Source organism: Synchiropus splendidus, chromosome 2 (genome assembly GCF_027744825.2).
Source record: "Synchiropus splendidus isolate RoL2022-P1 chromosome 2, RoL_Sspl_1.0, whole genome shotgun sequence".
Lineage (NCBI taxonomy): Eukaryota > Metazoa > Chordata > Actinopteri > Syngnathiformes > Callionymidae > Synchiropus > Synchiropus splendidus.
Window position 1 is genome coordinate 2,317,133 of NC_071335.1, and position 13,535 is coordinate 2,330,667.

Sequence of the window (13,535 nt, forward strand, 5' to 3'; positions counted from 1 at the left end):
TAAGCTGTCTGAAGTGTTTTTCGAAAGTTATCAACATTTTTATGTTTGGCGTTCCAGAATCGACCTTATCTCAGGGTGAAAACGCGTTTTACGCATTGTGCCATAACTTTGCAGGGAAGGTTCAGAAAATGAAATTTTCACCTCCCACTATAGTAGAAAGGCTCTTTCTAGTATTTGCACATCAAATCTCAGCTGTCTGAAGTGTTGTTCCAAAGTTATCAACATTTTTACGCTTGGCGTTCCGGAACCCACCTTATCTCAGGCTGAAAATGCGTTTTCCGCATTGTGCCTTAACTTTTCAGGGGAGCTTCAGTACATGGAATTTTCACCTCCCACTATAACAGAAAGGGTCCTTCTAGTCGTTTCACATCAACTCTAAGCTGTCTGAAGTGTTTTTCCAAAGTTATCAACATTTTTATGTTTGGCGTTCCGGAACCCACCTTATTTCAGGCTGAAAACGCGTTTTCTGCATTGTGCCTTAACTTTTCAGGGGAGCTTCAGTACATGGAATTTTCACCTCCCACTATAACAGAAAGGGTCTTTCTAGTAGTTGCACATCAGATCTAAGCTGTCCGAAGTGTTTTTCGAAAGTTATCAACATTTTTATGTTTGGCGTTCCGGAATCGACCTTATCTCAGGATGAAAAATAGTTTTCTGCATTGTCCCATAACTTTCCAGGGAAGCTTCAGAACATAAAATTTTGACATCACACTATTGCAGAAATGGTCTTTCTAGTCATTGCACATCAAATCTAAGCTGTCTGAAGTGTTTTTCCAAAGTTATCAACATTTTTATGTCTGGCGTTCCAGAATCGACCTTATCTCAGGCTGAAAACGCGTTTTACGCATTGTGCCATAACTTTGCAGGGAAGCTTCAGAAAATGAAATTTTCACCTCCCACTATAGCAGAAAGGCGCTTTCTAGTATTTGCACATCAAATCTCAGCTGTCTGAAGTGTTGTTCCAAAGTTATCAACATTTTTACGCTTGGCGTTCCGGAACCCACCTTATCTCAGGCTGAAAACGCGTTTTCTGCATTGTGCCATAACTTCTCAGGGAAGCTTCAGAACATGAAATGTTCACCTCCCACTATAGCAGAAAGGGTCTTTCTAGTAGTTGCACATCAGATCTAAGCTGTCCGAAGTGTTTTTCGAAAGTTATCAACATTTTTATGTTTGGCGTTCCGGAATCGACCTTATCTCAGGATGAAAAATTGTTTTCTGCATTGTCCCATAACTTTCCAGGGAAGCTTGAGAACATGAAATTTTGACCTCCCACTATAGCAGAAAGGGTCTTTCCAGTAGTTGCACATCAAATCTAAGCTGTCTGAAGTGTTTTCCCAAAGTTATCAACATTTTTATGTTTGGCGTTTCGGAATTGACCTTATCTCAGGCTGAAAACGTGTTTTCTGCATTGTGCCATAACTTTGCAGGGAAGCTTCAGAAATGAAATTTTCACCTCCCACTATAGCAGAAAGGGTCTTTCTAGTAGTTGCACATCAAATCTAAGCTGTCTGGAATGTTTTTCGAAAGTTATCAACATTTTTATGTTTGGCGTTCCAGAATCGACCTCATCTCAGGCTGAAAACGGGTTGTCTGCATTGTGCCATAACTTTGCATGGAAGTATCCGAACATGAAATTTAAACCTCCCACTATAGCAGAAAGGGTCTGTCTAGTAGTTGCACATCAAATCTAAGCTGTCCGAAGTGTTTTTCGAAAGTTATCAACATTTTTATGTTTGGCGTTCCGGAATCGACCTTATGTCAGGAAGAAAAATCGTTTTCTGCATTGTCCCATAACTTTCCAGGGAAGTTTCAGAACATGAAATTTTGACCTCCCACTATAGCAGAAAGGATCTTTCTAGTAGTTGCACATCAAATCTAAGCTGTCTGAACTGTTTTTCGAAAGTTATCAACATTTTTATGTTTGGCGTTCCAGAATCGACCTCATCTCAGGCTGAAAACGGGTTGTCTGCATTGTGCCATAGCTTTGCATGGAAGCTTCCGAACATGAAATTTTAACCTCCCACTATAGCAGAAAGGGTCTGTCTAGTAGTTGCACATCAAATCTAAGCTGTCTGAAGTGTTTTTCCAAAGTTATCAACATTTTTACGTTTGGCGTTTCGGAACCCACCTTTTCTCAGGCTGAAAACGCGTTTTCTGCATTGTGCCATAACTTCTCAGGGAAGCTTCAGAACATGAAATGTTCACCTCCCACTATAGCAGATAGGATCTTTCTAGTAGTTGCACATCATATCTAAGCTGTCTGAAGTGTTTTTCCAAAGTTATCAACATTTTTATGTCTGGCGTTCCAGAATCGACCTTATCTCAGGCTGAAAACGTGTTTTACGCATTGTGCCATAACTTTGCAGGGAAGCTTCAGAAAATGAAATTTTCACCTCCCACTATAGCAGAAAGGCTCTTTCAAGTATTTGCACATCAAATCTCAGCTGTCTGAAGTGTTGTTCCAAAGTTATCAACATTTTTACGCTTGGCTTTCCGGAACCCACCTTATCTCAGGCTGAAAACGCGTTTTCTGCATTGTGCCATAACTTCTCAGGGAAGCTTCAGAACATGAAATGTTCACCTCCCTCTATAGCAGAAAGGGTCTTTCTAGTAGTTGCACATCAGATCTAAGCTGTCCGAAGTGTTTTTCCAAAGTTATCAACATTTTTACGTTTGGCGTTTTGGAATCGACCTTTTCTCAGGCTGAAAATGCGTTTTCTGCATCGTGCCATAACTTTGCAGGGAAGCTTCAGAACATGAAATGTTCACTTCCCACTATAGCACAAAGAGTCTTTCTAGTAGTTGCTCATCAAATCTAAGCTGTCTGAAGTTTTTTTCCAAAGTTATCAACACTTTTATATTTGGCGTTCCGGAATCGACCTTTTCTCAGGCTGAAAATGCGTTTTCTGCATTGTGCCATAACTTTGCAGAGAAGCTTCAGAACATGAAATTTTCACCTCCCACTATAGCAGAAAGGGTCTTTCTAGTAGTTGCACATCAAATCTAAGCTGTCTGAAGTGTTTTTCCAAAGTTATCAACACTTTTATGTTTGGCGTTCCGGAATCGACCTTTTCTCAGGCTCAAAATGCGTTTTCTGCATTGTGCCATAACTTTGCAGAGAAGCTTCTGAACATTAAATTTTAACCTCCCACTATAGGACAAGTGGACTTTCTAGTAGTTGCACATCAAATCTAAGCTGTCTGAAGTGTTTTTCCAAAGTTATCAACATTTTTATGTTTGGCATTCCAGAACCCACCTTATCTCAGGCTGAAAACGTGTTTCTTTCTTTGTGCCATAACTTCTCAGGGAAGCTTCAGGACATGAAAATTTCACCTCCCACTCTTCCAGAAAGGGTCTTTCTAGTAGTTGCTCATCAAATGTAAGCTGTCTGAAGTGGTTTTCCAAAGTTATCAACATTTTTATGTTTGGCGTTCCGGAACCCTCCTTATCTCAGGCTGAAAACTCGTTTCCTGCTTTGTGCCATAACTTTGCAGGGAAGCTTCAGAACATGGAGTTTTAACCTCCCACTATAGCAGAAAGCGTCGTTCTACTAGTTGCACATCAAATCTAAGCTGTCTGAAGTGTTTTTCCAAAGTTGTCAACATTTTTATGTTTGGCGTTCCGGAACCCACCTTATCTCAGGCTGAAAACGTGTTTTCGACATTGTGCCATAACTTTGCTGGGAAGCTTCAGAATATGAAATTTTCACGTCCCACTATAGCAGAAAGGGTCTTTCTAGTAGTTGCACATCAAATCTAAGCTGTCTGAAGTGTTTTTCCAAAGTTGTCAACATTTTTATGTTTGGCGTTCCGGAATCGACCTTATCTCAGGATGAAAAATCGTTTTCTGCATTGTCCCATAACTTTGCAGGGAAGCTTCAGAACATGAAATTTTCACGTCCCCCTATAGCAGAAAGGGTTTTTCTAGTATTTGCACATCAAATCTAAGCAGTCTGAAGTGTTTTTCGAAAGTTATCAACATTTTTATGTTTGGCGTTCCGGAACCCACGTTATCACAAGCTGAAAACGCGTTTTCTGCATTGTGCCATAACTTTGCAGGGGAGCTTCAGAACATGAAATTTTCAGGTCCCACTATAGCAGAAAGGGTCTTTCTATTCGTTGCACATCAAATCTAGGCTGTCTGAAGTGTTTTTCGAAGGTTATCAACATTTTTATGTTTGGCGTTCCGGAATCGACCTTATCTCAGGATGAAAGATCGTTTTCTGCATTGTCCCATAACTTTCCACGGGAAGCTTCAGAACATGAAATTTTGACCTCCCACTATAGCAGAAAGGGTTGTTCTAGTAGTTGCACTTCAAATCTAAGCTGTCTGAAGTGTTTTTCGAAAGTTATCAACATTTTTATGTGTGGCGTTCGGGAACCCACCTTATCTTGAGCTTAAAACGCGTTTTCTGCATTGTGCCATAACTTTGCAGGGAAGCTTCAGAACATGAAATGTTCACCTCCCACTCTCGCAGAAAGGGTCTTTCTAGGAGTTGCACATCAAATCTAATCTGTCTGAAGTGTTTTTCGAAAGTTATCAACATTTTTATGTTTGGCTTTTCGCAACCCACCTTATCTCAAGCTGAAAACGCGTGTTCGGCATTGTGCCATAACTTCTCAGGGAAGCTTCAGAACATGAAATGTTCAAGTCCCACTATAGCAGAAAGGGTATTTCTAGTAGTTGCACATCAAATCTACGCTGTCTGAAGTGTTTTTCGAAAGTTATCAACATTTTTATGTTTGGCGTTCCAGAATCGACCTTATCTCAGGCTGAAAACGCGTTGTCTACATGGTGCCATAACTTTGCATGGAAGCTTCCGAACATGACATTTTAACCTCCCACTATAGCAGAAAGGGTCTTTCTAGTAGTTGCACATCAAATCTAAGCTGTCTGATGTGTTTTTCCAAAGTTATCAACATTTTTATGTATGGCGTTCCGGAATCGACCTTATCTCAGGCTGAAAACGCGTTTTACGCATTGTGACATACCTTTGCAGGGAATCTTTAGAACATGAAATTTTCACCTCCCACTATAGCAGAAAGGGTCTTTCCAGTAGTTGCACATCAAATCTAAGCTGTCTGAAGTGTTGTTCCAAAGTGATCAACATTTTTATGTTTGGCGTTTCGGAACCCACCTTATCTCAGGCTGAAAACGCGTTTTCTGCATTGTGCCATAACTTCTCATGGAAGCTTCAGAACATGAAATGTTCACCTCCCACTATAGCAGAAAGGGTCTTTCTAATAGTTGCACATCATATCTAAGCTGTCTGAAGTGTTTTTCGAAAGTTATCAACATTTTTATGTTTGGCGTTCCGGAATCGACCTTATCACAGGATGAAAATGCATTTTCTGCATTGTCCCATAACTTTCCAGGGAAGTTTCAGAAAATGAAATTTTGACCTCCCACTATAGCAGAAAGTTTCTTTCTAGTAGTTGCACATCAAATCTAAGCTGTCTGAAGGGTTTTTCGAAAGTTATCAACATTTTTATGTTTGGCGTCCCAGAATCGACCTTATCTCAGCCTGAAAACGCGTTGTCTGCATTGTGCCATAACTTTGCATGGAAGCTTCCGAACATGAAATTTTAACCTCCCACTATAGCAGAAAGGGTCTTTCTAGTAGTTGCACATCAAATCTAAGCTGTCTGAAGTGTTGTTCCGAAGTTATCAACATTTTTATGTTTGGCGTTCCAGAATCGACCTTATCTCAGGCTGAAAACGCGTTTTACGCATTGTGCCATAACTTTGCAGGGAAGCTTCAGAAAATGAAATTTTGACCTCCCACTATAGCAGAAAGGGTCTTTCTAGTAGTTGCACATCAAATCTAAGCTGTCTGAAGTGTTTTTCCAAAGTTATCAACATTTTTATGTTTGGCGTTCCGGAAACGACCTTATCTCAGGCTGAAGACGCGTTTAACGCATTGTGCCATAACTTTGCAGGGAAGTTCCAGAAAATGAAATTTTCACCTCCCACTATAGCAGAAAGGGTTTTTCTAGTACTTGCACATCAAATCTAAGCTGTCTGAAGTGTTGTTCCAAAGTGATCAATATTTTTACGTTTGGCGTTTCGGAACACACCTTATCTCAGGCTGAAAACGCGTTTTCTGCATTGTGCCATAATTCTCATGGGAAGCTTCAGAACATGAAATGTTCACCTCCCACTATAGCAGAAAGGGTCTTTCTAGTAGTTGCACATCAAATCTAAGCTGTCTGAAGTGTTTTTCCAAAGTTATCAACATTTTTATGTTTGGCGTTCCGGAATCGACCTTATCTCAGGCTGAAAACGCGTTTTACGCATTGTGCCATAACTTTGCAGGGAACCTTTAGAACATGAAATTTTCACCTCCCACTATAGCAGAATGGGTCTTTCGAGTAGTTGCACATCAAATCTAAGCTGTCTGAAATGTTTTTTCCAAAGTTATCAACATTTTTATGTTTGGCGTTCCGGAATCGACCTTATCTCAGGCTGAAAACGCGTTGTCTGCATTGTGCCCTAACTATGCAGGGAACCTTTAGAACATGAAATTTTCACCTCCCACTATAGCAGAAAAGGTCTTTCTAGTAGTTGCACATCAAATCTAAGCTGTCTGAAGTGTTGTTCCAAAGTTATCAACATTTTTACGCTTGGCCTTCCGGAACCCTCCTTATCTCAGGCTGAAAAGCGTTTTCTGCATTGTGCCATAACTTCTCAAGGAAGCTTCAGAACATGAAATGTTCACCTCCCACTAGAGCAGAAAGGGTCTTTCTAGTAGTTGCACATCAAATCTAAGCTGTCTGAAGTGTTTTTCCAAAGTTATCAACATTTTTATGTTTGGCGTTCCGGAATCGACCTTATCTCAGGATGAAAAATTCTATTCTGCATTGTGCCATAACTTTGCATGGAAGCTTCCGAACATGAAAATTTTACCTCCCACTATAGCAGAAAGGGTCTTTCTAGTAGTTGCACATTAAATCTAAGCTGTCTGAAGTGTTGTTGCAAAGTGATAAACATTTTTACGTTTGGCGTTTCGGAACCCACCTTATCTCAGGCTAAAAACGCGTTTTCTGCATTGTGCCATAACTTCTCAGGGAAGCTTCAGAACATGAAATGTTCACCTCCCACTATAGGAGAAAGGGTCTTTCTAGTAGTTGCGCATCAAATCTAAGCTGTCTGAAGTGTTGTTCCAAAGTTATCAACATTTTTACGCTTGGCCTTCCGGAACCCTCCTTATCTCAGGCTGAAAAGCGTTTTCTGCATTGTGCCATAACTTCTCAAGGAAGCTTCAGAACATGAAATGTTCACCTCCCACTAGAGGGTCTTTCTAGTAGTTGCACATCAAATCTAAGCTGTCTGAAGTGTTTTTCGAAAGTTATCAACATTGTTATGTATGGCGTTCCGGAATCGACCTTATCTCAGGCTGAAAACGCGTTTTACGCATTGTGCCATAACTTTGCAGGGAACCTTTAGAACATGAAATTTTCACCTCCCACTATAGCAGAATGGGTCTTTCGAGTAGTTGCACATCAAATCTAAGCTGTCTGAAATGTTTTTTCCAAAGTTATCAACATTTTTATGTTTGGCGTTCCGGAATCGACCTTATCTCAGGCTGAAAACGCGTTGTCTGCATTGTGCCCTAACTATGCAGGGAACCTTTAGAACATGAAATTTTCACCTCCCACTATAGCAGAAAGGGTTTTTCTAGTAGTTGCACATCAGATCTAAGCTGTCCGAAGTGTTTTTCGAAAGTTATCAACATTTTTATGTTTGGCGTTCCGGAATCGACCTTATCTCAGGATGAAAAATCGTTTTCTGCATTGTCCCATAACTTTGCAGGGAAGCTTCAGAACATGAAATGTTCACCTCCCACTAGAGAAGAAAGGGTCTTTCTAGTAGTTGCACATCAAATCTAAGCTGTCTGAAGTGTTTTTCGAAAGTTATCAACATTTTTATGTTTGGCGTTCCAGAATCGACCTTATCTCAGCCTGAAAACGCGTTTTACGCATTGTGCCATAACTTCTCAGGGAAGCTTTAGAACATGAAATGTTCACCTCCCACTATAGCAGAAAGGGTCTTTCTAGTAGTTGCACATCAAATCTAAGCTGTCTGAAGTGTTTTTCCAAAGTTATCAACATTTTTATGTTTGGCGTTCCGGAATCGACCTTATCTCAGGATGAAAAATCGTTTTCTGCATTGTCCCATAACTTTCCAGGGAAGCTTCAGAACATGAAATTTTGACCTCCCACTATAGCAGAAAGGGTCCTTCTAGTAGTTGCACATCAAATCTAAGCTGTCTGAAGTGTTTTTCGAAAGTTATCAACATTTTTATGTTTGGCGTTCCAGAATCGACCTTATCTCAGGCTGAAAACGCGTTGTCTGCATTGTGCCATAACTTTGCATGGAAGCTTCCGAACATGAAATTTTAACCTCCCAGTATAGCAGAAAGGGTCTTTCTAGTAGTTGCACATCAAATCTAAGCTGTCTGATGTGTTTTTCCAAAGTTATCAACATTGTTATGTATGGCGTTCCGGAATCGACCTTATCTCAGGCTGAAAACGCGTTTTACGCATTGTGCCATAACTTTGCAGGGAACCTTTAGAACATGAAATTTTCACCTCCCACTATAGCAGAATGGGTCTTTCGAGTAGTTGCACATCAAATCTAAGCTGTCTGAAATGTTTTTTCCAAAGTTATCAACATTTTTATGTTTGGCGTTCCGGAATCGACCTTATCTCAGGCTGAAAACGCGTTGTCTGCATTGTGCCATAACTATGCAGGGAACCTTTAGAACATGAAATTTTCACGTCCCACTATAGCAGAAAAGGTCTTTCTAGTAGTTGCACATCAAATCTAAGCTGTCTGAAGTGTTTTTCCAAAGTTATCAACATTTTTATGTTTGGCATTCCGGAATGGACCTTATCTCAGGCTGAAAACGCTTTTTACGCTTTGTGCCATAACTTTGCAGGGATTCTTCAGAAAATGAAATTTTCACCTCCCACTATAGCAGAAAGGGTTTTTCTAGTAGTTGCACATCAGATCTAAGCTGTCCGAAGTGTTTTTCGAAAGTTATCAACATTTTTATGTTTGGCGTTCCGGAATCGACCTTATCTCAGGATGAAAAATCGTTTTCTGCATTGTCCCATAACTTTGCAGGGAAGCTTCAGAACATGAAATTTTCACCTCACTCTAAAGAAGAAACGGTCTTTGTAGTAGTTGCACATCAAATCTAAGCTGTCTGAAGTGTTTTTCGAAAGTTATCAACATTTTTATGTTTGGCGTTCCGGAACCCACCTTATCTCTGGCTGAAAACGGGTTTTCTGCTTTATGCCATAACTTTGCTGGGAATCTTCAGAACATGAAATTTTAACCTCCCACAATAGCATAAAGGGTCTTTCTTGTAGTTGCACTTCAAATCTAAGCTGTCTGAAGTGGTTTTCCAAAGTTATCAAAATTTTTATGTTTGGCGTTCCGGAACCCACCTTATCTCAGGCTGAAAACGCGTTTTCTGCATTGTGCCATAACTTTGCAGGGAAGCTTCAGAACATGAAATTTTCAACTCCCACTATAGCAGAAAGGGTCTTTCTAGTAGTTGCACATCCAATCTAAGCTGTCTGATATGTTTTTTCCAAACTCATCAACATTTTTATGTTTGGCGTTCCGGAACCCACCTTATCTCAGGCTGAAAACGCGTTTTCTGCATTGTGCCATAACTTCTCAGGGAAGCTTCAGAACATGAAAGTTTCACCTCCCACTATAGCAGAATGGGTCTTTCGAGTAGTTGCACATCAAATCTAAGCTGTCTGAAATGTTTTTTCCAAAGTTATCAACATTTTTATGTTTGGCGTTCCGGAATCGACCTTATCTCAGACTGAAAACGCGTTGTCTGCATTGTGCCATAACTTTGCATGGAAGCTTCCGAACATGAAATATTAACCTACCACTATAGCAGAAAGGGTCTTTCTAGTAGTTGCACATCATATCTGAGCTGTCTGATGTGTTTTTCCAAAGTTATCAACATTGTTATGTATGGCGTTCCGGAATCGACCTTATCTCAGGCTGAAAACGCGTTTTACGCATTGTGCCATAACTTTGCAGGGAACCTTTAGAACATGAAATTTTCACCTCCCACTATAGCAGAATGGGTCTTTCGAGTAGTTGCACATCAAATCTAAGCTGTCTGAAATGTTTTTTCCAAAGTTATCAACATTTTTATGTTTGGCGTTCCGGAATCGACCTTATCTCAGGCTGAAAACGCGTTGTCTGCATTGTGCCATAACTTTGCATGGAAGCTTCCGAACATGAAATTTTCACCTACCACTATAGCCGAAAGGGTCTTTCTAGTAGTTGCACATCAAATCTAAGCTGTCTGATGTGTTTTTCCAAAGTTATCAACATTGTTATGTATGGCGTTCCGGAATCGACCTTATCACAGGCTGAAAACGCGTTTTACGCATTGTGCCATAACTTTGCAGGGAACCTTTAGAACATGAAATTTTCACCTCCCACTATAGCAGAATGGGTCTTTCGAGTAGTTGCACATCAAATCTAAGCTGTCTGAAATGTTTTTTCCAAAGTTATCAACATTTTTATGTTTGGCGTTCCGGAACCCACCTTATCTCAGGCTGAAAACGCGTTTTCTGCATTGTGCCATAACTTCTCAGGGAAGCTTAAGAATATGAAATGTTCACCTCCCACGATAGCAGAAAGGGTCTTTCTAGTAGTTGCACATCAGATCTATGCTGTCCAAAGTGTTTTTCGAAAGTTATCAACATTTTAATGTTTGGCGTTCCGGAATCGATCTTATCTCAGCCTGAAAACGCGTTTTACGCATTGTGCCATAACTTTGAAGGAAAGCTTCAGAACATGAAAGTTTCACCTCCCACTATAGCAGAAAGGGTCTTTCTAGTAGTTACACATCAAATCTAAGCTGTCTGAAGTGTTTTTCCAAAGTTATCAACATTTTTATGTTTGGCGTTCCGGAACCCACCTTATCTCAGGCTGAAAACGCGTTGTCTGCATTGTGCCATAACTTTGCATGGAAGCTTCCGAACATGAAATATTAACCTACCACTATAGCAGAAAGGGTCTTTCTAGTAGTTGCACATCAAATCTAAGCTGTCTGATGTGTTTTTCCAAAGTTATCAACATTGTTAAGTATGGCGTTCCGGAATCGACCTTATCTCAGGCTGAAAACGCGTTTTACGCATTGTGCCATAACTTTGCAGGGAACCTTTAGAACATGAAATTTTCACCTCCCACTATAGCAGAATGGGTCTTTCGAGTAGTTGCACATCAAATCTAAGCTGTCTGAAATGTTTTTTCCAAAGTTATCAACATTTTTATGTTTGGCGTTCCGGAATCGACCTTATCTCAGGCTGAAAACGCGTTGTCTGCATTGTGCCATAACTTTGCATGGAAGCTTCCGAACATGAAATTTTCACCTACCACTATAGCCGAAAGGGTCTTTCTAGTAGTTGCACATCAAATCTAAGCTGTCTGATGTGTTTTTCCAAAGTTATCAACATTGTTATGTATGGCGTTCCGGAATCGACCTTATCTCAGGCTGAAAACGCGTTTTACACATTGTGCCATAACTTTGCAGGGAACCTTTAGAACATGAAATTTTCACCTCCCACTATAGCAGAATGGGTCTTTCGAGTAGTTGCACATCAAATCTAAGCTGTCTGAAATGTTTTTTCCAAAGTTATCAACATTTTTATGTTTGGCGTTCCGGAATCGACCTTATCTCAGGCTGAAAACGCGTTGTCTGCATTGTGCCATAACTATGCAGCGAACCTTTAGAACATGAAATTTTCACCTCCCACTATAGCAGAAAAGGTCTTTCTAGTAGTTGCACATCAAATCTAAGCTGTCTGAAGTGTTTTTCCAAAGTTATCAACATTTTTATGTTTGGCGTTCCGGAATCGACCTTATCTCAGGCTGAAAACGCTTTTTACGCTTTGTGCCATAACTTTGCAGGGATTCTTCAGAAAATGAAATTATAACCTCCCACTATAGCAGAAAGGGTTTTTCTAGTAGTTGCACATCAAATCTAAGCTGTCTGAAGTGTTTTTCCAAAGTTATCAACATTTTTACGCTTGGCGTTCCGGAACCCACCTTATCTCAGGCTGAAAACGAGTTTTCTGCATTGTGCCATAACTTCTCAGGGAAGCTTCAGAACATGAAATTTTAACCTCCCACAATAGCATAAAGGGTCTTTCTTGTAGTTGCACATCAAATCTAAGCTGTCTGAAGTGTTCTTCCAAAGTTATCAACATTTTTACGTTTGGCGGTCCGGAACCCTCCCTATCTCAGGCTGAAAACGCGTTTTCTGCATTGTGCCATAACTTTGCATCGAAGCTTCCGAACATGAAATTTTAATCTCCCACTATAGCAGAAAGGGTCTTACGGGTAGTTGCACATCAAATCTAAGCTGTCTGAAGTGTTTTTCCAAAGTTATCAACGTTTTTATGTTTGGCGTTCCGGAACCCACCTTATCTCAGGCTGAAAACGCGTTTTCTGCATTGTGCCATAACTTTGCAGGGAAGCTGCAGAACATGAAATGTTCGCCTCCCACTATAGCAGAAAGGGTCTTTCTAGTAGTAGCACATCAAATCTAAGCTGTCTGAAGTGTTTTTCCAAAGTTATCAACATTTTAATGTTTGGCGTTCCGGAATCGACCTTACCTCAGCCTGAAAACGCGTTTTACGCATGGTGCCATAACTTCTCAGGGAAGGTTCAGAACATGAAATGTTCACCTCCCACTATAGCAGAAAGGGTCTTTCTAGTACTTGCACATCAAATCTAAGCTGTCTGAAGTGTTGTTCCAAAGTTATCAACATTTTAATGTTTGGCGTTCCGGAATCGACCTTATCTCAGCCTGAAAACGCGTTTTACGCATTGTGCCATAACTTCTCAGGGAAGCTTCAGAACATGAAATGTTCACCTCCCACTCTAGCAGAAAGGGTCTTTCTAGTAGTTGCACATCAAATCTAAGCTGTCTGAAATGTTTTCCGAAAGTTATCAACATTTTTATGTTTGGCGTTCCGGAATCGACCTTATCTCTGGATGAAAAATCGTTTTAAGCATTGTCCCATAACTTTGCAGGGAAACTTCAGAACATGAAATTTTCACGTCCAACTATAGCAGAAAGGGTCTTTCTAGTAGTTGCACATCAAATCTAAGCTGTCTGAAGTGTTTTTCGAAAGTTATCAACATTTCTATGTTTGGCGTTCCAGAATCGACCTTTTGTCAGGCTGAAAATGCGATGTCTGCATTGTGCCATAACTTGGCATGGAAGCTTCCGAACATGAAATTTTATCCTCCCACTATAGCAGAAAGGGTCTTTCTAGTAGTTGCACATCAAATCTAAGCTGTCTGATGTGTTTTTCCAAAGTTAATAACATTTTTACGTTTGGCGTTTCGGAAACCACCTTATCTCAGGCTGAAAACGCGTTTTCTGCATTGTGCCATAACTTCTCACGGAAGCTTCCGAACATGAAATTTTAACCTCCCACTATAACAGAAAGGGTCTTTCTAGTAGTTGCACATCAAAT